The 20,333-nt window shown below is 41.2% G+C and overlaps 1 protein-coding gene across 1 annotated transcript in view; it reads right to left on the bottom strand.

Annotated features, from left to right (window-relative positions):
- LOC122816787 (dynein axonemal heavy chain 8-like) overlaps positions 1–20,333 on the bottom strand; it is a 9,517,065-nt gene that overhangs the window by 2,904,858 nt on the left and 6,591,874 nt on the right. The window lies entirely within an intron of this gene.

Here is a 20,333-nt window from a genome sequence, read left to right as displayed (position 1 = left end):
AGAAGAGCAGTCAGAAATGTCTGCAATGCTAGAGGCACTGCCTTCATCTCCAGGATGTTTATGTGCAGACTGGCCTTGTTGGTAGTCCAGGTGCCTTGGACTGTCTTCCACAGTTAATGCCCGCCCCCACCCACCCTATCTGGTAAGCATCCATGGTCAGCGTGGCCTGTGGCTGAGGGGGAACAAACGGTTAACCTTACATCAGCAGTGCTGAATGAATCCACCATGAAAGGGTTCTTTTGCATGTGTCCATTATAAGAATTTGGTAAGACATTGATTGGTGGATAATTGACCACTGGGCAGCTACAAGCCATTGAAGTATTCGCACGTGAAATCTGGCTAACGGAACTAAAACTATAGCTGCAGCTATTGATCCTAAAAGCCTGTAAAACATGATGGGTAGCTACCTTCTTGTTTTGGATCAATCTTTGTGTTTGTAGCCTGATTGTCGACACTCTGGGTGGAAGTTTTGCAGTCTAGTGTCCAGCAGTGCTCCTATGAACTCCAGTGTTTGAGAAGGGTCCAGGTGTGATATTTGGTAATTTATGGTTATACTTAGTTCTGTACAGATTTGAAGAACAGAGTGTCTTGCACAGATAAGTATATGCCTGGTCGGGGCAGATATGAGACAGATGACTAAGTAAGGAAACACCCAGAATCTTTGTCGTCTCAGGTGAGCCACAACCACTGCCATGCATTTGGTGAACACTCTGGGGGGCAGTAGTGAGACCAAAGGGCAATGCTCTGAACTGGTAATGACTGGCTCCCAGCCAAAAGAGCAGGTGCCTTCTGGATCATCTGTCCATTTTTATATGGTAGCACACATCCTGAAGATCTATGGAGCATATCCAATCATCTTGTTCCAGGAAAGGAAGTATGGAATGAACCGTGACCATTCAGAACCTGCAGTGTCAAATTGACTTGTTTAATCTGCTGAGATCCAAAACTGGTCTCCAGTCCCCTGTTTTCTATGGAACCAAAAAGAACCTTGAGTAAGTTTTGAAACCTCTCTGGTCATGGGGGACCTCTTGACTCTTTTTTCTAGCAGTTTTTGAATCTGAATGACTGTTTGATCCCTTTGACTGGGTGGAACATCTGGGATTTTTTTGTTGGGGGAGTTGATGACAGAAAGGGATTTGGTAACTTCTGGATATTATCCTCTAAACCCTCATGTCAATGGTCATCTTTTGCCAGGCTCTCCAGTACAAGGGTAGTCAACCCCAAATTGCCTCCAAAGGTGGGTAATTGGGCCTCCTTTCAGTTGCACTGGAAGGGTTTCCCAGAGAAAGATTATTGGGACCCTTGATTCTGCAGACCTCCTCTGCCATGAAGGCAGCATCTTCCATTATTTTTCCCCTCTGTCTCTGGGGAAAACTCTCCATGTGTGTCCTGGTATGATCTCTCAGATTTCTTGAACCACATTTTACCACCACCTCTCTGACCCTTAGGATAAGGTCTCTGAAGGGAACAAAAATGTATGCCCACAGCAGAAAGGGTCTTACCTTCTTTGTCACACCTGGATAACACATCTTTGACCTTGGGACCAAAAAGGGACATGCCGTCAAATGGAGCATTAACAAATGAACACTTAAGCGGCTCTGAAAATGAGGTAGGCACATCCAGACATGCCTCCTCATAGATCTGCTGGAATCCACCGCTCTACTCATTCCTTTGGCTGCATGCACGATGAGCCTCATGCAATAGTTAGATACAGAGTGTAAGGTCTCTAACTGGGAAGCCACCTTTTCTCATGCTCCCTCAGCTACTGCTCCTTCAAGCATATCTGACAGCTCCTTGATCAGATCCCTTTGCAACCTCGTGAACTGGGAAAAATAGTTTAGAAATCATAAGACAAAAGTCACTGAAGAAAAAGACTCGTTACCCGCATCTATCTATCATCCTGGAATCCTTATTAGGAGGATGAATAGTGGAACTCTCATAAGATAGTTCTATTTTGGTCACTGCTGCCACAACCATAGCATCTACTGCAACCCCCTTTGTCTAAAAAAACTTGTCAGCTGGAGCAGTAATTATTCTGTTTAGTCTCCAGGGAATAGGTTTGAAGGAAAAAGAAGTTATGTCTTACCATAACATTCCATCTGTGTTGTTTATCTTCACCAATCCTTGACAGTGGGTTCGGTTCCGAACCCCCAGAACTGACTCAGCCATATCTTTAAGCTCACGCTCCCCAAACTGTTGAGCCAAGCTCTACCCATAATGCTCAGATTGAGTTTGCCAGATGACAGCATATAGCAGAAAACAGAGCGGTTTAATATAGATAAAAATAGAGGCAAGGCCATATATGAGTCCTTAATGAGAAACTACATCAGGACTAGAGAGATCCACTAAGAGTCTTAGGATGAGGGGAAGGCGGATGGGTATGTCAAGGATTGGTGAAGATAAACATAGATGGAACATTATGGTAAGACATAACATAACATATCGGATGTTAATCTTCACCTAAACCTTGACAGTGGGACAGAATCCCCAACTACTTTAGCTTTGGGAGGTCTCATGGAAGAATATTGTGAAGCACCATAGAACCAAAGGGCGCTTGACTCCACGAGACCTGGTCTAATTTGTAATGGGTGATGAAGGTATGATGAGAAGACCATGTGGCTGCTGCACAGATGTCATCTAGGGAAGCTCTGGGATGAAAAACTGCTGATGTCGCAGCAGCTCTTGTTGAGTGGGCTTGAACTGTTGTGTGGAGTTGAAGTCCTCGAGATTGATAAATGAATGTGATGCAGTCTCTCAGTCATTTATCTAAGTAACCTTAGTAACTGACTAGCCCATACAGATCGGTGAAAAGGCTACACATAATTGATCTGATTTTCAAAATTATTTTGTTCTGTGAAGATAAAAACATTGCTGTCTGTGCACGTCAAGTAAATAAAGTGCATATTCTCCCTTGCTGGAAAAATTAGGGAAAAAGGTTGGTAATTGTAAGGACTGATTAATATTGGATTCAGAGGCTACCTTGGGTAGGAAGGAGGGATTTGTTCTCAGTGCCACTATGTCTTTATGAAAGATCAGGTAGGGTGATTTGTATGACAGAGCTTGCAATTCGGAAACTTTTCTTGCAGAAGTAATTGCTACCAAAAATACAGTCTTCCAGGATAAATACTTCAAATGACAAGATGCTGATGGTTCAAAAAAGGCCTTGGTTAGAGCTTGAAGGACAGTAGTAAGATCCCATGGGGAAACTGGTTCTTTAAAATGGTGTTTTAGTAGGAACAGCACCTTCAAGGAGGCTTTACAAAGTTTGTGAGACATTATTGAAGAATTATTCCAACCTGAATGAAAATTCAAAATTGCTGCAAGATGAACATTTATCATAGAAGCAGAGGAACCAGACTGAAAAAGAGTGTTTAGGAAATCTAGAACATCTTGGATAGGAGCAGCAAAGGGGTCAAGCCCTTTATTCAAGGTCCATTTGGTACATTTTTTCCATTTGCACAGATACAGTTTTCTAGTAGTTGGTTTGTGGTGTGCAATAATAATATGTTGGATGGGGGAAAGAAAGAGAAGGATGCCTGGCAATCATGGGAATTGGAAAAGCCATACAGTGAGCTTGAGATGTTGAAGACTGGGATGAACCATGATCTCTGGGTGAGGTAGTAGATCTGGAAGTGGGTCCAGGATCCATGGTTTCTGTAACAGATGAAGCCAGAGCAAGGGAAACCAAACTTGTTGAGGCCAGAATGGGACAATGTGGATTACTGAATTATTCATCCTTTTGTCTTTCTTTAGGAACTGTGAGATTAGAGGAATGGGGGGAAAGACATATAGCAGACCAGTAGGCCAAATGTGGAGAAAAGCGTCTCTGGGTGACTCCCCCGGAGGGGGGATTAGGGAGAAGTAACTTCTGCACTTGTTCAGGGGAGAAGCAAATGGGTCACAGCAAAGTTGGCCCCAATGGCAAAAGATCCTGTCCGCCACTACAGGGTTCAGAGACCACCCATGAGGCATAAGAATTGTCCTGCTTAATTTGTCCGCTATCACACTGGAACTTCCCGGAATGTGCATTGCTCTCAGAAAGCAGCTGGAAGAAATTGCCCATTGACAAACTCTGAGTGCCTCTCGACATGATGGGGAAGATTTGGTTCCCCCTTGTTTGTTGATGTACTAGACTACCGACATGTTGTCTGTCTGAAAAGCAACTGCCCATACAGGGAGGGTTATCCTGGAATGCTTGCAATGCTAATAGCACTGTCCTCATCTCTAGAATGTTGAAGTGCAAACTGGCCTCCAATTGGGACCATGTGCCTTGAACTGTCTTTCCCAGATAATGCCCCCCCCCACGCTATCTGGGAAGCATCCGTGGTCACTATGGCTTTGGGCTGGGGAAAGGTGAATGGTCGGCCCAATAGAATTTGGTCGGAGTGAAGCCACCATCTGAGGTCTTGTTTGCAATGGTTGGTAATCTAGACTAAGTAAGACACTGGTTGGCGAATCAGAGACCACTGTGTTGCTAGTAGCCACTGTAGTATTTGCATATGAAACCTCACTAGAGGAACCAAAGTGATTGACGCTGCCATTGAACCTAAGGTTTGAAGGATAAGTCTTGCTGGGACTCTGTTGCTTTGGAGAATTTGTCTCACTAGGGCCCTGATACTTTGTAGTCTCTCTGGAGGAAGAGAAGCTATTCCTGAGACGGTGTTTAAACGAGCACCTATGAAATCCAGTTGCTGAGAAGGCTGCAGGTTGGATTTTTTGAGATTTATTGAAATGCCTAGAGATGTGCAAACATTCATGGTGTAATCTCTTGCCTGTTCTAAGTGACGCCTGGTGGTAGCGGTGAGGAGCAATGCATTTGGTAAACACCCTGGGGGCTGTGGTGAGTCCAAAGGGCAGTGCTCTGAACTGGTAATGACTGGCTCCTAGCTGGAAGCGTAGAAACCTCCTGGAGCTTTTTTCCATTTTTATATGGTAATAAGCATCCTTGAGAACTATAGAGCACATCCATTTGCCTTTTTCCAAAAAAGGAAGTATGGCTTGTACCAAGACCATCTGGAATTTGGCTTGTTGAACCATCTTATTGAATTGGCTGAGATCCAAAATGGGCCTCCAGTCCCCTGTTTTTTTTCGGCACTAAAAAGAATCTTGAGTAAACCCCAGATTCTGTTTGGTCTGGTGGGATTTTTTGGATGACTCTTTTTTCGAGCAGTGTTTGAATTTCTAAGACTGCTGATTCCCTTTGGCTGGGTGGAACATCTGGGAGTTTTTTCTGGACTTTGGGAGTTCCAGATAGCGGAATCTGGTAGCCTCTGGATATTATTCCCTGCACTCATTTGTCTGAAATTACTGATTGCCAGGCTGGTACGTGCAGAGATAATCGTCCCCCAACTGCCTCCAGAGGAAGGCAATCGGGTGTCCTTTTGGGGATACTGATAAGAAGTCCCGGAGAAGGATTCTCTGGACCCCTGATTCTGCAGTCCATTTCTGCCCCTAGGCGGTGTCTTCCACTGCTTCCCCTCTGCCCCGGGGGGAGTCCTTGCCTCATGAGTCATGGAAAGGCCCCATGGATTTTCTAAACCATAGTCTCCCATTCCTTTGGTTCCTTGAGTAAGGTCTCTGAGGGGTGGAGAAATGTATGCCTACAGCAGACAGGGTCTTACCATCTTGCTCACTTCTGGCTAGAGTATCTTTAACTTTTGGGACAAAAATGGTACAACCGTCAAATGAAGCATTGACGAATGACACTTTAAATGGCTCTGCAAAATCTCACAAGCGCATCCAGGTATGCCTTCTAAAGGCTATACCTGAACTCGCTGCCCTGGTCATCCCTTCAGCTACATGTGCTATGAGCCTCATGGACGAATTGGAAATAGACTTTAGAGTTGCAAGCTGAGAGGAAACTTTGTCACTGACCTCTTCAGCTACTGCTCCTGTAACAGTATTTGAAAGTTCTTTAATCAAATCTCTCTGTAATCTGGAAAATGTGCCATATAATTCAAGGACTTCAGAGCAAAGGTCGTTGAAGCATAAACATGCTTCCCAAATTTATCCAACATCCTAGACTCCTTGTTAGGAGGATGGATAGTAGGACTCTCTTCTGCAAGTTCCCTCTTGGTGGCAGCTGTTACCACCATGGTGTCAACAGGAATTCCCTTAGACCAATGTGTTTTTTCTTTTGGTGCTGATAGTACACGGTCAGGTCTTTTGGGAATTGGCTCTATGGCATCGGGCATCTTCCACATCCGCTGAGCAATCAGTTTTATATGACCTTGTAAATTAAGCTAATGTATATAGAAACATCATTCTAATGTATATTTTTTAGTGTTTCAGTTTAGATTGTTAAATAGTAAGGTATTTTACTATCATCATCTGTTATAATATTGTACTGTACCAACATTTTTCTACTTGTGTTTTTTGGAGCTTATCTCCCCGGGCCTCTACTGAAAATGGACATGTATCCAGTTAGACTAGCCCAGTCAACAAATGTAAAATAAAGTAAATAAATAAATAAATAAATAAATTGTCAGCGGGCAGAGAGATCCAAGAAGTGAAGGGTTGGGCACAAAAAGCCTCCGGGTACACGGATTCCTCTGAGGAAGGCTGGGTGGATGACCAGCCACCCCTCTGCTTCAGGATTTCCAGGATATCCTGGAAGGAAACATCATCAGGGTGACCTGAGGGAGCCTTCCCCTTCATCAAAGTCAGTATTTTCAGCATATGACTCTTCTGAGGAGTCCAGGTGCTTCCTCTTCCACTTCTTCTTTGCAGGGACTTCCTCAGGGGGATGCGCTGAGGACGTTTCTGAAGAGGAGACCACTAAAGTGGGATTCACCTGGGACTTTTGTGCCCTCTGTCCAGGGAGTGAGACCAATGATAGCTCAGGTAGAGAGGAAGAAGAAATATGTCCCAACAGAGATGGCAAGGACTGAGAATCCCCAACGGATAATGCCTTCTCCATAACCCAGAAGGCAGATCTCCCCATAGAGGGATGGAAGCCTGGTACCAAAAAAGACTGCTTCGGAACTGGGGTCACACCCTGTACAGAGGAGACCACCCCGGGCCAGGAGCCTGGGTCAAGAAAAGACAAAAGAAATAAGGGCTGGTTTTCCAACTTCTTTAATGCATACAGTCTGCAAGGAAAGGATTGGATTCAAGTGCTAGCAAGTTGGCACAGCATTATTACACATGTCTGGTAATGACAGACTACATAAGAACACTATTTATAGGTTCATAGGTCATAGGTTGGTACTGGCCTATCTGCCCGAAGGCATATATTAGCCCAGCCATGTTGTGTGGTATTCACCGCCCCTTTAGTAGTTCCCTAGACCCTTGTACTAGCAGCTAGTACCATTGGCCCCTATCTAGTAGTGCTGTTGGTGTGATCCCCGGTGTGAACTTTCTGTTACCCATCTACTCATCAAGGTTCCTCTTGAAGAGTGATGGTGAGGGGTTCTGTCTTATGTAGATCGGGACCCTGTTCCATAGTAAGGGAAGTCTCTGCGAAGGGAATCTATCCCTCCAGTATGTTCTATTCATTGTTATGTTGAGGTTTATATCCCTAGAGGGTGTAGCTCGAATAGATTTGGTTTTGCTAAGATGGAGCATGTTCAACAATTCTGGGTTGGACATGGCTCTGTACGTTAGACAAAGATCGCCTCCGAGAAAACGGTATGCAACAGAGAACAGTCTTAGCTTTTTCAATCGTGCTGTATAGGGCAACTGTTTGAGGCCAGTAATCCTCTTGGTTAGGTACCTCTGTGGTCTCTCCAGCTGCTGGAGATGTCTAGCCAGGTACATTCCAATTGGTGCATTGTACTCAATAATGGGTCTGATGTGGAAATAGTACAGGGGCACCATTACATCCTTAGATCTTGATGCGAACCCTTTCGTGATCAGATGGGTCACATAGAAGGATTTTCGAACCACTTTGGCAACATGGTTATTAAAGGAAAGCTGACTAACTACTTGGGTCCCTAGGTCCCTTATTTCTTCTTCAGATTTCAGGGGATTACCTCCTATGTTGTAGTTTGCGGGTACTCTGTTTTTTCTAAAGGGGATTACTACGCATTTTTTTGCATTTAGCTTGAGACCATGGCTTTGACACCATGCATCAGTCTCATTTAGGCCCTTCTGGAGGCTCTCCATGTTGGCCAGAGACTCTGTTATAGCACCCAGTTTGCAGTCTTCCGCAAACTTAGTCAGCCACAGCCCTTCCGTACTTGCCTGTACTTCTGAGAAGTATATGCCAAACAGGAGGGGCCCCAGGACAGAGCCCTGAGGCACACCACTCGTTACTGGTCTGGATTCGGACATAGATCCCGCTACTCTTACTTTATGGGATCTGTCCGAGTGCCAGTTTGCGATCCATCTTGTGACGTAAGGGTTTATGCCCTGGATCATGATGTTCTGATAAGAACTTATAATGCTATCACCCATAGTTTTCTATTCCACAGAAGGCTGCCTTTAGTTACCTATGTAAAAAAGTGCATGCATATCCTGTTTTTTTCTCTGTTTTGAGAGAAACTCACTAAGTATTCTGATTTTCCTGTATTAAATAAAGCACTAGAATATTACAACTTCAGCAGGATTATTATTTTTTCTACAATATACACATACTGATGCAGAAACTAAAATACAACAAGACATATTATCCTTATCATTATCACTGTCATTACTGACCTTATTCCTTCAAATGCTTAAAAAAAATCTGGACAACAAATAATGTCTGCAAAACATTCTCTCCCAAAATAAGATCAGTCACATAAAGGTGATATGCATAATATCAGGACAATGAGGAACATATATATATATATATATATATATATATATATATATATATATATATATATATATATATGTGTGTGTGTGTCTGTGTATATATATATATATATATATATATATATATATATATATATATATATATATATATATCAAGGGAATGAACAATAAAGCACACTGACAGCGTATTTATCTCACTGGCACAGGAGCAGGGTATCCACCCTGTTGTTAGTGAATTGTTTCAAGAAGAAGCCTGGCAGTTGAAGATTCAGATAAGGAGCAGAAAGATTCAAGAGTCTAAGACCAGAAATCTGTTAGCAAAAAGCAAGATGAGGTTCCGTATGTCACCTAGCACTCCCTCGCTGGACACCAGGTATATCCTGTTGACAGGTAAATAAACAATTATAATGAAATAGGTGTTCACAGTAAACCATGTGTGTAGGAACAGCACTTTATACATCAGCATGTCAAAAGATAGTGTAGATCCTTGTTAAAATATCACTATTACCTGCAATATGATAATTCTGACCTCAAAAAAGCACAGTGCTTACCTTCAACCTCTGTACTTCTATGGAGGCAAAATGTGAGGCAATGGTGAAAGATAGGACTAACAAGAATAAGACTGTGATCTAGCTATAGAAGGTAAGTGGAAATATAAAATTGTTAGAAATACCTACAGAGGCATTGCACTAAAGAAAAGTGTACATATTTAAAAGGCCAAGCTACAGGAGCTGGCTACAGCAGGTAAGCAGAAGTATAAAATAATGCTTAGAAATTCCTACAGAGAAATTACACTAAAGTAAAGTGTGCATATTTAAAAGGCCAATACCCAACACAGTATGAGAGAAAGGAAATGGAAAAAAAAAAACAGAATAACAGAACTATTTTTCTTTTGAGAAATGAACACGTTAGACAATCAGCAAAATAAATATAAACATAATTCCTCAAAACTTCCAATACTTTTTGAAGAAAAGAAAAACACAACCAAAGTGATCCATGTGAAGTTGAGTTTGTCTATTAACTAATTTAAGTGCTACCTAGACCAGTAGATGAGGAATAGGGAATGTACGCCTCACCCGTGTCCCTTATGGACAGAGTTGGCTTATAAATGCCTGGCCCTCAATGCCTTATTTGGATATAGGATGTCATTATTCTTTCTGCTAAGCTTAGAAAGCCCCCCCCCCCCCCCCCACAGGTCACTAGCCTAATAACAATCTATGAATCTGTGTAAATGAACTAGAAGACTAACTATGCTGAAGTAATGTAAGCTAATTAATGAATGAACAAACAATGGAAGTCATTTCCTTACCAGAATGCTAGATCCATTCCATGCTTAGTCCATCAAATTCAATTTTTGGGAATAATGCCACTCATCAGAACTGATATAGCTATTTTGCCTGTGCCCTAGCCTCAAGCTTCTTCAAACAACTTCCATAACACACCTATCCTCACTCTTCTTTCAGATTAAATTTGCTACTTATCCATTAAGGGCCTGAAAGATACTCTAACAAGGGTGGAGCCGGAAAGAAGAATGTGTGACTCAGAGATAGAAGAGCTTCAAGAAGGTTCACCAGGTCTCTCAGGAAGGAAATAATTTGGTAGGTGGATGTGGGAGGAATGTTGAATTGAACAGACAAAAGATGAAAAGAATCCACTGCTATGGTTAGTACATAACTTTGACTCTTATTTCATCCCATATGAGTTGACTTTTGGGGTAGAATATCAAGCTACTTTTTTTCCCTGGTGGAAGAATTACAGAATAATTTTGAGGACAATAGCTCCAAAAGAGGCTCTGGATCTAGAGATCCAATCTAACTTGTCATGTTTTGCGAAGATATCAAAACAGACCATGATACCACTTTACAAATTTCACCTACTGAAAAGTTCCTAAAGAATGCTGTAGAAGCTCATACTGATCTGCTGGAATAAGCTTTCAGTTTGGAAGGTAAAGGCTGATTTCTTAATGAATATGTAAAGGATATATAATCTGAGAGCCATCTGTACAAGGTTATTTCGGAGACCTTATGACCTATTCTGGAAGAAGCAAAGGAAATGTTACAAATGGGGGTATTTTCTTAAGGGTTTGGTTTTAGGAAGGTAGAAACACGGTTTATTTGGACATCTAGCATATGTAAAATGCATCCTCCATTGTTGGTCAGTTTTGGGAAGAACACTGGCAGATAAATAGGTTGATTTAGATTGTTTTCTGATGCTACTTTCATAATAAAGAAAAAAGTAGTTCCTAGTGAAACTCTATCTTTGTAGGACACCAGATATTGGAGGATGGAAGAAATTGCTTTTAAATTCTGATATCCATTTTGTTGAGGTAACTGCTACTGAAAGTAGGGTTTTCCTTGAAAGAAATGTTAAGTCTGCAGATGAAGTTAATTCAAAGGTAGGTGGAGTGAGCTAAAGTCTTAGTATAAAACGGAGGTCCCAAGGAAGTGTAGGACCTTGACAGGAGGAAACAAAAGAAAGTTTTATTATTAAAAAAGCTTTACACAGTTTTATGGGCTGCCAATTAAAATGCTGGGAACAAAGTGTGGAAACTGGAAATGGCTGACAACTGGACTTTATTAATAGTGGAATAACTAGAACCAGCATTTAACAAGGTAGACAGGAAATATAGTATAGATGAGAATGGAGCAGAAAAGGGTACCATTCTTTGGTCTATGGCCTCTACTGAAAAGTGCTTCCAATTGCTTTTGTAAATTTTACTTGTGGATTCTTTCTGAGATGCTAATAATATCTAAACCACACAATGGCAGGATCCTTGGCCATTACTGGAAGTGGAGAAATCATGTGTTTAGTCTGATGGACTTCATAAGTGGGTAAGGCAGGACAGGCAGGTGTGATAGTAAATCTGTTGGGAGGATGGAGAAGCTACGGCTGCTTCACTAAGTGAAGCCTGATGATCAGAGGTACCCAGACTTCCTAGGCCAGAGTGGGCCAAAGAGGATTACTACTGCATTGCATATGGAGACTTTCTGTAGAAATCTGGTGATCGGGGTAAGCAAGGGAAAGGCACAAAGAAACCCAAGGGGGCTACTGATACACCTCAGCATCTCTCAGTAACTGTCCTTTTGGAGGGGTCATGCTGGTGCAGCGGTTAACGCTGTCGCCTCACAGAAAGAGGTTCTCCGGTTCGATTCTTGGCTGGCTTGCCTTCTGTGCAGAGTTTGCATGTTCTCCCTGCATTCGTGTGGGTTTCCTCCGGGTACTCCTGTTTCCTCCCACATTCTAAAGACATGCTTCTGGAGCATTTCTCCCCCGGGCCTCCGCTGAAAACAGGAACTGTGGAACCTAGTCGGACTTTCCAGGTCAACAAATGTTAAATAAATAAATAAATAAAATAGCTGCTGAATTTTGTTCTAGAGGGGGAGGCAAAGAGACTGTAGCAGTGCTTGCCGTAGCAGCAGCAGCAGAAAATAAGTTATGCTACTGTAGGACTGAAAGACCACTAGTGATGTATTACTATAGATCTGCTGAGTTAGTCCACTAGATAACTGACTTCCCCTAGATGTGCAGTACTATCAAGAAGAGGTACACAGCTATCACCCATTGCTAGCTCTCATGGCCTCTCTGCAAAGGGGGTAAGATCTGGTTCCTCTTTTCTTGTTGATGTATCATACTACTGACATATTGTCCAGCTATATGGAGAACACTAAATGCTTTCACCCCTTATAGGGCTTCTTCAGAGTCAATGTGTTAAACATTCGTCTTTTATTTCCTATGCAGCACGACATCATATCCTGAGAAAACACCCCCTAAAAAAATACATTCTTAAAAATCTCATCTAACTGCAATATATACATGAAATTTACTATCCAACTGATGATTAATGAAAAATGAAAAACCATCACAGACTCTGCACAACTCTCTTTTACCATAGTGTAATAAAAACACTAGTAAAACATATGCATACAGAATGAACATTTTGAAAAGTTGTAACATCCAATTTGTATCACTAGGAGGCATACATGTTAGTTATATAACTATTGCCCTTCTCTTTAAAATAGGCTTAATTGATATGTAGTCATTGATCCCTGGGCTTTTGTGGCATTTAATCTGATTTGCCATTCAACCTCTCTGATCTCTACTTCTAGTTTAGGGTCACCCCCCCCATCAACTTTCACTTTGTCTATTATGAAAAATAGGAACTTTTTAAAATTCCTGCATTGTGTACTGTGCATATACAAGGAATTGACAGACTTTTTGTTCCCAATATCCCGGACATGTTCTGAGATCCTTTCTTTTAATTTTCTAATGGTTTTGCTGATGTAAAGCCAGGGACAGACATGTACGGTCTGCAGAAACTGCACTTATTAGTGATCTAAGAGCAGTGGACCTCTCCTTGCCACCTGCTCTTAGATCACTAATGTGTAAGTGCGGTTTCTGCAGATTTAGCAAGTACATTAATGATGGACCGTACATTTCTATCCTTGGCTTCTATAGGAATTTGAAATGCCCTGACAGATGCAACTGTGAGACAAAATGTGTGGTATATGTTGCATCTTGCATGGCATGTCCAGCGTTTTACATAGAGATCAGAGATGTTGAACGGCAAATAAGATTAAATGCCCACAAAAGCCCAGTGATCAATGACTACATATCAATTAAGCCCATTTTAAAGAGAAGGCCAACAGTTATATAACTAACATGTATGCCACCTAATGATACAAATTGGATGTTACAACTTTTAAAGATGTTCATTCTGTATGCATATGTTTTACTAGTGTTTTTATTACACTATGGTAAAAGAGAGTTGTGCAGAGTCTGTGTTGGTTTTTAATTTTTCAGTAATCATCAGTTGGACAGTAAATTTCATGTATATATTGCAATTAGATGAGATTTTTAAGAATGTATTTTTAGGGGGCGTCTTCTCAGGATATGATGTCATACTACATAGGAAATAAAAGATGAATGTTTGTTTAACATGTTGACTCTGAAGAAGCCCTATACGGGGTGAAAGTGCTTAGTTCATGTATTTTTGTATGTACTTTTATTTTTTATTGTGAATAAACTGGTATCACTGCTTCACAGCTGAGCAGGTACTTGCTTTTCTTCATTTTGCAATGTATGGCGATCACTGCTGTAGGAAGGGAGTCTTGAAGGGCTTGCAACACTAGGACTGCCCTCATCTCCAAGATGTTGATGTGACAACTGGCCTCCATAAATGTTCATGACCTTTGGACCATTCTCCCCTTATAATGCTTACCAACCCCAGAGAGGAGATGTCCATGTAACTGTAATTGCCAGAGGAGGAAGGATAAAATGTTTTCCCCATACAGACTTTTGGTGAGTTCAGGCACCACAAAGTGTTATCTGAGTGAAAGATCAGCTCTAGTAGAGTTTTCAGTTGAGTCTAGAATAGAAGCTGCTGCTGTTAAAAAAAGGGATAATTGGTAGGGCTTAGAGCCAGATCAAGGTCAAATGGAGCCCTACACAGGGAAGTAAATCAGGGCCCCCCATAGCAGCCCCTCCTGGGGCAAACCCCCCCCCCCCACATTGCAGCCCCCTACCCAGGCATTTCAGTGTCCCACTACTTGGCTATTTCTCTTAGTTACCATAAACACTCTTCAAACCTGTCAGTGTGCATACTGCTTTCTTATTTACTTCTACAAAACTACCTATTTCAGAAAATTGCAACCATAAAAGGCCACTCAGACATCTGTCATTACAATCCACCAATATCAGTTAATAAGCACAATCTTTGCAGAAGTAAGTCATCCAAATAAGAGGTAGCTACTGGCAAACAACTTTACATTTCAGTGTTTCATCTACAAATTCAGTGACTGCTGCCCTTGAATAATTAATTGCCTATGTAACATTAAAAAAATTGACAAGCTAGTAATATTGCGATAGGGAATGACTGACAAACAGACAAGTTCATAGTTACTAGGCATCTCATAGAAAGGAGGACACACTCAAGAGTGCAGAACCCCTATACCCCTTAAAATGCACCAAATAATCAGCAATCAAAAGGATACTGCAGTAGAATCTAGACTTCTGCACCAAAGACAATTGTGCTACTAACACTGCTTTCAAAATCTACAGCACAAACAGTGACTGACATTTGTTAAAAACAAGAAAGTAAACACTTAGCATGAGCAACAGTAAACTTCTCTTCCCTTGAAACTCACAATTCCACGAAAGTGCACTGAAACTCAAAAATAACTTGAAAATGTACTAAAACCCATAATTCCCTGAAAATGTACTGAAACTCAAACTCACAATTCCATCAGCATTCTGGTAGTTGGTGCTGTCTCCACTGAAACTCACAATTCCTTCAGCAGTCTGGTAGCTGGTGTAGAGGATTCAGGCTTGTGTCTCCCTTAACCAAATTACAAGGTCAAGACTGATCAATTTAACTAACTAACCTGCTTCCCCCTCCCAGCTAGGGCATTACTTATCATACCTCCATCCCTCTCAACTTCTTAGCGCTAGAAATCTGGACAAAGCCTAAAATAATAGGAGGACAAAGGCCCAAAAATAGGTATAGATTTTAAATATTGCTCTTATAGACTTAGAAAGTTGCTAGAATAACGAGATTTGTCTTTGTATGCATTTTGTGAAGGATATGAAGATAGAGTTTAAATACTGATCTTTTTAACTTAGAAAGTTGCTAGAATAACAGGATTTTTGTTGGCTTGCATTTTTCTAAAGGGTATGAAGTCTGAAACTCATATATATTTCATTATTTAGTGACTTCAGTCCTCTGTGAATTGTCAGAAAGCCATACATTTATGCGAAACAGACCAAAACTATGAAGCTAAATCTGGACAGTTGAGGGGTATGTTAAAAATACACAGACAAACCTACCTTTCTCTACTCTCATGCAGCAACGCACACATAGACACATCTACTCTCTCACACAGCAATACACACACCTACTCTCTCACTCAGCAACACACACATATCCTCTCTCTCTCATACAGCAACGAATGGCTAGTTTAAGTTTTACATACACACACCTTCTCTCTCATACAGCAACACACACACACTATCTCTCATATAAACTTAACAGCTAAATTACATACACTTTCTCTCTCAAACAGAAATGGAATGACTTTTAAATTACACACACATTCTCTCTCATACAGAAACGGAATGGCTAGTTTAAATTACACACACATACACACACACACACACACACACACGCATGCACGCACTCTCTCGTATCTTTTCTCTTAATGGAATGGCTTAGTAGTGTGTAGAATGTGTTTACTTCCGCACTGGCATGCATGCAGGACACACATGGTTCTCCTTAAAGGAGAAGACTCTGCCAGAGTGGTGTAAGAAGTTTTTTTTTTTCTTTTTAATGTATTAGTAAAATAAATGTTAAGCTTTCTTGCCAGAGTTGGCGTCTCCCTGGCTACGGGCCCCTAGGCGACTGCTTATGTTGCCTTCTGCTGCATCCAGTTCTGGTACGGCCTATAAAATATTACATGATAACTATATGAATTAACCAGAAGACATTATAACTGATTGGGAAGAGAGGTTGGAAGGGCAGTTTATAAAGGAACAATGACAGTACATCTGTATGGCTCCCAAGTATGCAACAAAGTCCAGCAGTTTAGAGTTTTTGCTTGAAAGTGTTTGCATAGGTATTTTTATACACAAAGTAAACGTCAGAGAGGTTTTCATCTGTTAGACAGAAAATGCTGGAAGTGTAATGTGAAAGAGAAATGTAACTGGGAACATATTTTTTTGTGCAACAAAGATGGCATGTTTTAAAAATTCCTTACAGAGTTCTCTGACAGAAATGCTGGAGGAGCAAATAGCTATAACTAAGGAAGCTATTCTTTTGAGATAGGAAACAGTATCTGAATTGCCTAAGTATAGTAAGGTTTTGCTAAGTTTAATGCCATTGGCTGCCAAAAAAGCAGTTACTAGAAAATGGAAATCAAAATCTAAGCCAAGTGTAACTGAAGTACTAACCATTGCAAAAGAAATAAAAGAACTGGAGGTGAGGTCTTTGGAAAAGAGAAGGAGCAAATTGCATACAAATAAATCCAAACCAAAAGGTAAAAGGGTCACACAGACAAACCATTCAGTAAAACATGCAAGAAAGATCCAACCAAGCAGGATTTAAGACTGAGTAATACTTTTAACTCTAGTAGTAGAGGGAGGACCATTGAATATATACAAATAATCCCTTGAGGACATACCAGTGCTTCAGCTACATGGCTTCTGAATGCCAATGACTTTTTACTTTTTAAGTATTTATGGGTATTTTCAGTTCAGTAAACCCAAACCCCACTAGCTGCAGGCATGTCACATTTTGTCCTTTTTCTGAAAGATGTTCCTTAATTTCTTACATTGTATTAACGTAGTAATTGCACGTTGATTATAATTAGACTGGTGAGGTTATGTTGGTAAAGCAATGTTTTTTCCTCCCCTATTGGTCCTCATTTGCAACTGTGTTAATTAGGGTGTTTTCAGGACCTATCAGGAGTTTAATATTACATTTTTCTACTAACCACAAATGGCTATGCTAATTAGCTTGTTTTTAGGATCTTATCAGAAGTTTAATTGACGAAAAGGCAGGAGTCAGAGCTGGATGTGGCAGAGTTAAAGATGATAAGATTTGCACTGGGTGTGACTAGGATGGACAGGATTAGGAATCAGTATATTAGAGGGTCAGCTCAGGTTGGACAGTTTAGAGACAAAGCAAGAGAGGCGAGATTGCGTTGGTTTGGACATGTGCTGAGGAGGGATGCTGGGTATATTGGGAAAAGGATGCTAAGGATGGAGCTGCCAGGTAAGAGGAAAAGAGGAAGGCCTAAGATAAGGTTTATGGATGTGGTGAGAGAGGACATGCAGGCGGTTGGTGTGAAAGAGCATGATGCAGAAGACAGGAATAAATGGAAACACATGATCCGCTGTGGCGACCCCTAACGGGAACAGCCGAAAGAAGATGATGATGATGATCAGAAATTTAATCCCACTATATATTTATCACCAACAACTGATAAGTACTGCTTTTACCAACAGGCCTCTCTCACAGACTGTATGTGTATAACAAGGAGCATGATATTTAGTTAGTGTATAACACCATGGACTTGATAACATCATCTCTGGATGAAAACGAGCACCCATCTAACAATAAAAGTATTTTGAAACCTAGGGAATCTCACCTCATTCCTCTTGAAAAGAGCACTTAGTACACAGAGGTACTATGTAATATCTGGGTTATGTGATAATGATCACCTTAATAAGAAAAACAAGTCTCTCTCTCTCTAGTCTTTGTTTGATATTTTGCTTGTTTGTCCTGAGCGTGATGTAGGAGGGTTAAATAGGATGGTCAGACTCGTTACACTCTGAATGGATTCTTTGATTCATATACTTTTTCTGGGAACATCCAGTAGGGATTTAATTGAATCTGCAGAAGACTCAGCTTGAGCCTATAGAGGCTCTTAGATGCTGTCCAGTCTACTGTACCCGTGGTAGCAATGATGAAAAAAGCAGAATGATTGACTGGCATTTGTCATGGCCTAGAGCTGAGGGCAGTGGAGGTTTTGTAGTCTCTTTTGAGAAGGAGGCTATAATCTTCTCTAACACCTTGAATGCCAGTCCCGAGTCTGTAAACATCAGGGCCCCCCAAACTGGAGCTGTGTCTGTCCCCAGTGATGTGGCTGTACATAACAATGCGGATGGGATCACTGACACCAAAAACCCAGAAGGCGCAGAGAATGAGATCGGAGACTCCACATCAAACATCAAAGATTCTAACACTGAGAAGAGCACTGAATGAGTTGATACCAGGAATGGTTCCAAAGGTCCAGTGTTGAATGGTCAGCTCTGAGACTCCACCGACTTAAGGATCTTGGCATCAAATGAGTCAGATGTATGATGGTAAGTATGCAAGTTACCACACCAACCAATACTGAATTGACATGCTCAGGTTGTGCTACTGTCTTTTAAAACACTGGTGACAAAACTGGGACCAAGGAAGGAGCTAATATAGGAAATGCGGGCCAACCTTGGGTGTAGAAGGGGGGTGGGATAACACTCACCTCAATCCTAGCCTTTAGAAAACCCTACCCATTCCATCTTAGTCTGAGTGTCTGTAAGGAGGGTCTATATTATATCCTCGAACGCTTAAAAAAGTGAACGCTGATTGATCGAACTTATTTTGGCGAAAATGCAAAATATCGAAGCAGCAGAAACTCAAATTTTTCCCTAGGGAAAGAATTCGGTTGTCTGTTTCTGTTGCTTCGGTATTTTCAGTGTTATGGTGGAAAGTTACCGGTCGGATTCAGGTAAGTGTGCGATTGTGTGGATGTGAGTGTTAGGGTGATTTAGGTGAGTTAGGGTTAGGGCTCGGGTTAGGTGTGTGTGCGATTGAGTGGACATGAGGGTTAGGGTGGATTTAAGTGAGTTAGGGTTAGGGAGCGGGTGAGGTGAGTGTGCGATAGTGACGGACCTTAAGGTTAGGGTTTGGGTTAAGGTAAGTGGGTAGTTAGTGGTGTGTGCATAGTTTAGTGTAGGGTTAGGTATCAGATTTTAGGTGTATGTGTGTGGATTTCTGTTTGTTTGGTGTGCTTGTGTTGTGTGTATGCGTTTTGGATCAGCGATTTTTTTCCCTGGGAAAAAAATCGCTGATCTGACCGTTCGAGATTGTAAGCTTTCACTTAAATTAGGTCGATCAATCAGCATTCGCTTTTTTAAGCGTTCAATGATATAATATAGACCCTGTAAGGACATGGTCAATCTAAAGGAAGATGTGGAAGGAGAATGTGAAGGCATAAATCATGAAAGCTCTTTCTCAGAAGAGTGCCTTCTGTGAGTCTTTTGGGACAATTGGTCCTGAATGATGATTATTTCTAATCAAGCAGTGTTTATTAGAGGGTGAGTGAAGTGGATTAAAGTCAGTGCTGATGGAAGATGTATGGTGTCCTCCCTGGATAATTTCAGTACTGAGCTTGTTCCAACTCCACTGACTTTTCTTTTTCATTTTTCTTTCTCCCTCTCTTTCATGCCTCTTTTCAGCTTTCTCCTTTTTATTTTTATCTTTCACTGTTTCAGAGGGAAGCAGCCCTTTCAAAATTAACTTTTTTTTTTCTCTCTGCTAATGACAATGGCCCAGAGGTCTTTCATACAGAACAATCCACTCTCAAGTGGCCTTGCCCCAAGCATACTACTCACTGGGGTGTCCTGTCTTGATGCTCTTCCCCATACCTAGATAACACATGTATAAGTGGAGATGAAAAGGAGCAAAATGGCTGAATGCCTACATCCCAGTGAAGCAGCTGAGGAATTTTGTTTATCCGACTGTATACTCAAATATGTAATGATAAAAATCAGGTAAGTAGATGCATCAAGAGATACCATTAATTTCAAAAATTTAGCTAAGGGGTAGTAATACTGAAAGTGAGATAATATGACCCAGAAGAATCGCTTAAATGAACAATCATAGATTTAACTGAACTTGAGAGCAGCAAATAAGATCTGAGAGTAGGATGAGGAGAGAGGCATTACAGAATTTGAAGGAACTCAAGCTTAGAAGCTCTAATGAGACAACCAAAGTGGATCTGATGAGCATCTTCATTCCCAAAAGTAAAATCTGATGGATGGGATGAAACAGGATT

This window comes from Protopterus annectens, chromosome 1.part1 (genome assembly GCF_019279795.1).
Source record: "Protopterus annectens isolate FY-2018-M chromosome 1.part1, PAN1.0, whole genome shotgun sequence".
Classification (NCBI taxonomy): Eukaryota; Metazoa; Chordata; order Ceratodontiformes; family Protopteridae; genus Protopterus; species Protopterus annectens.
This window is presented reverse-complemented; position numbering and strand designations above follow the sequence as displayed.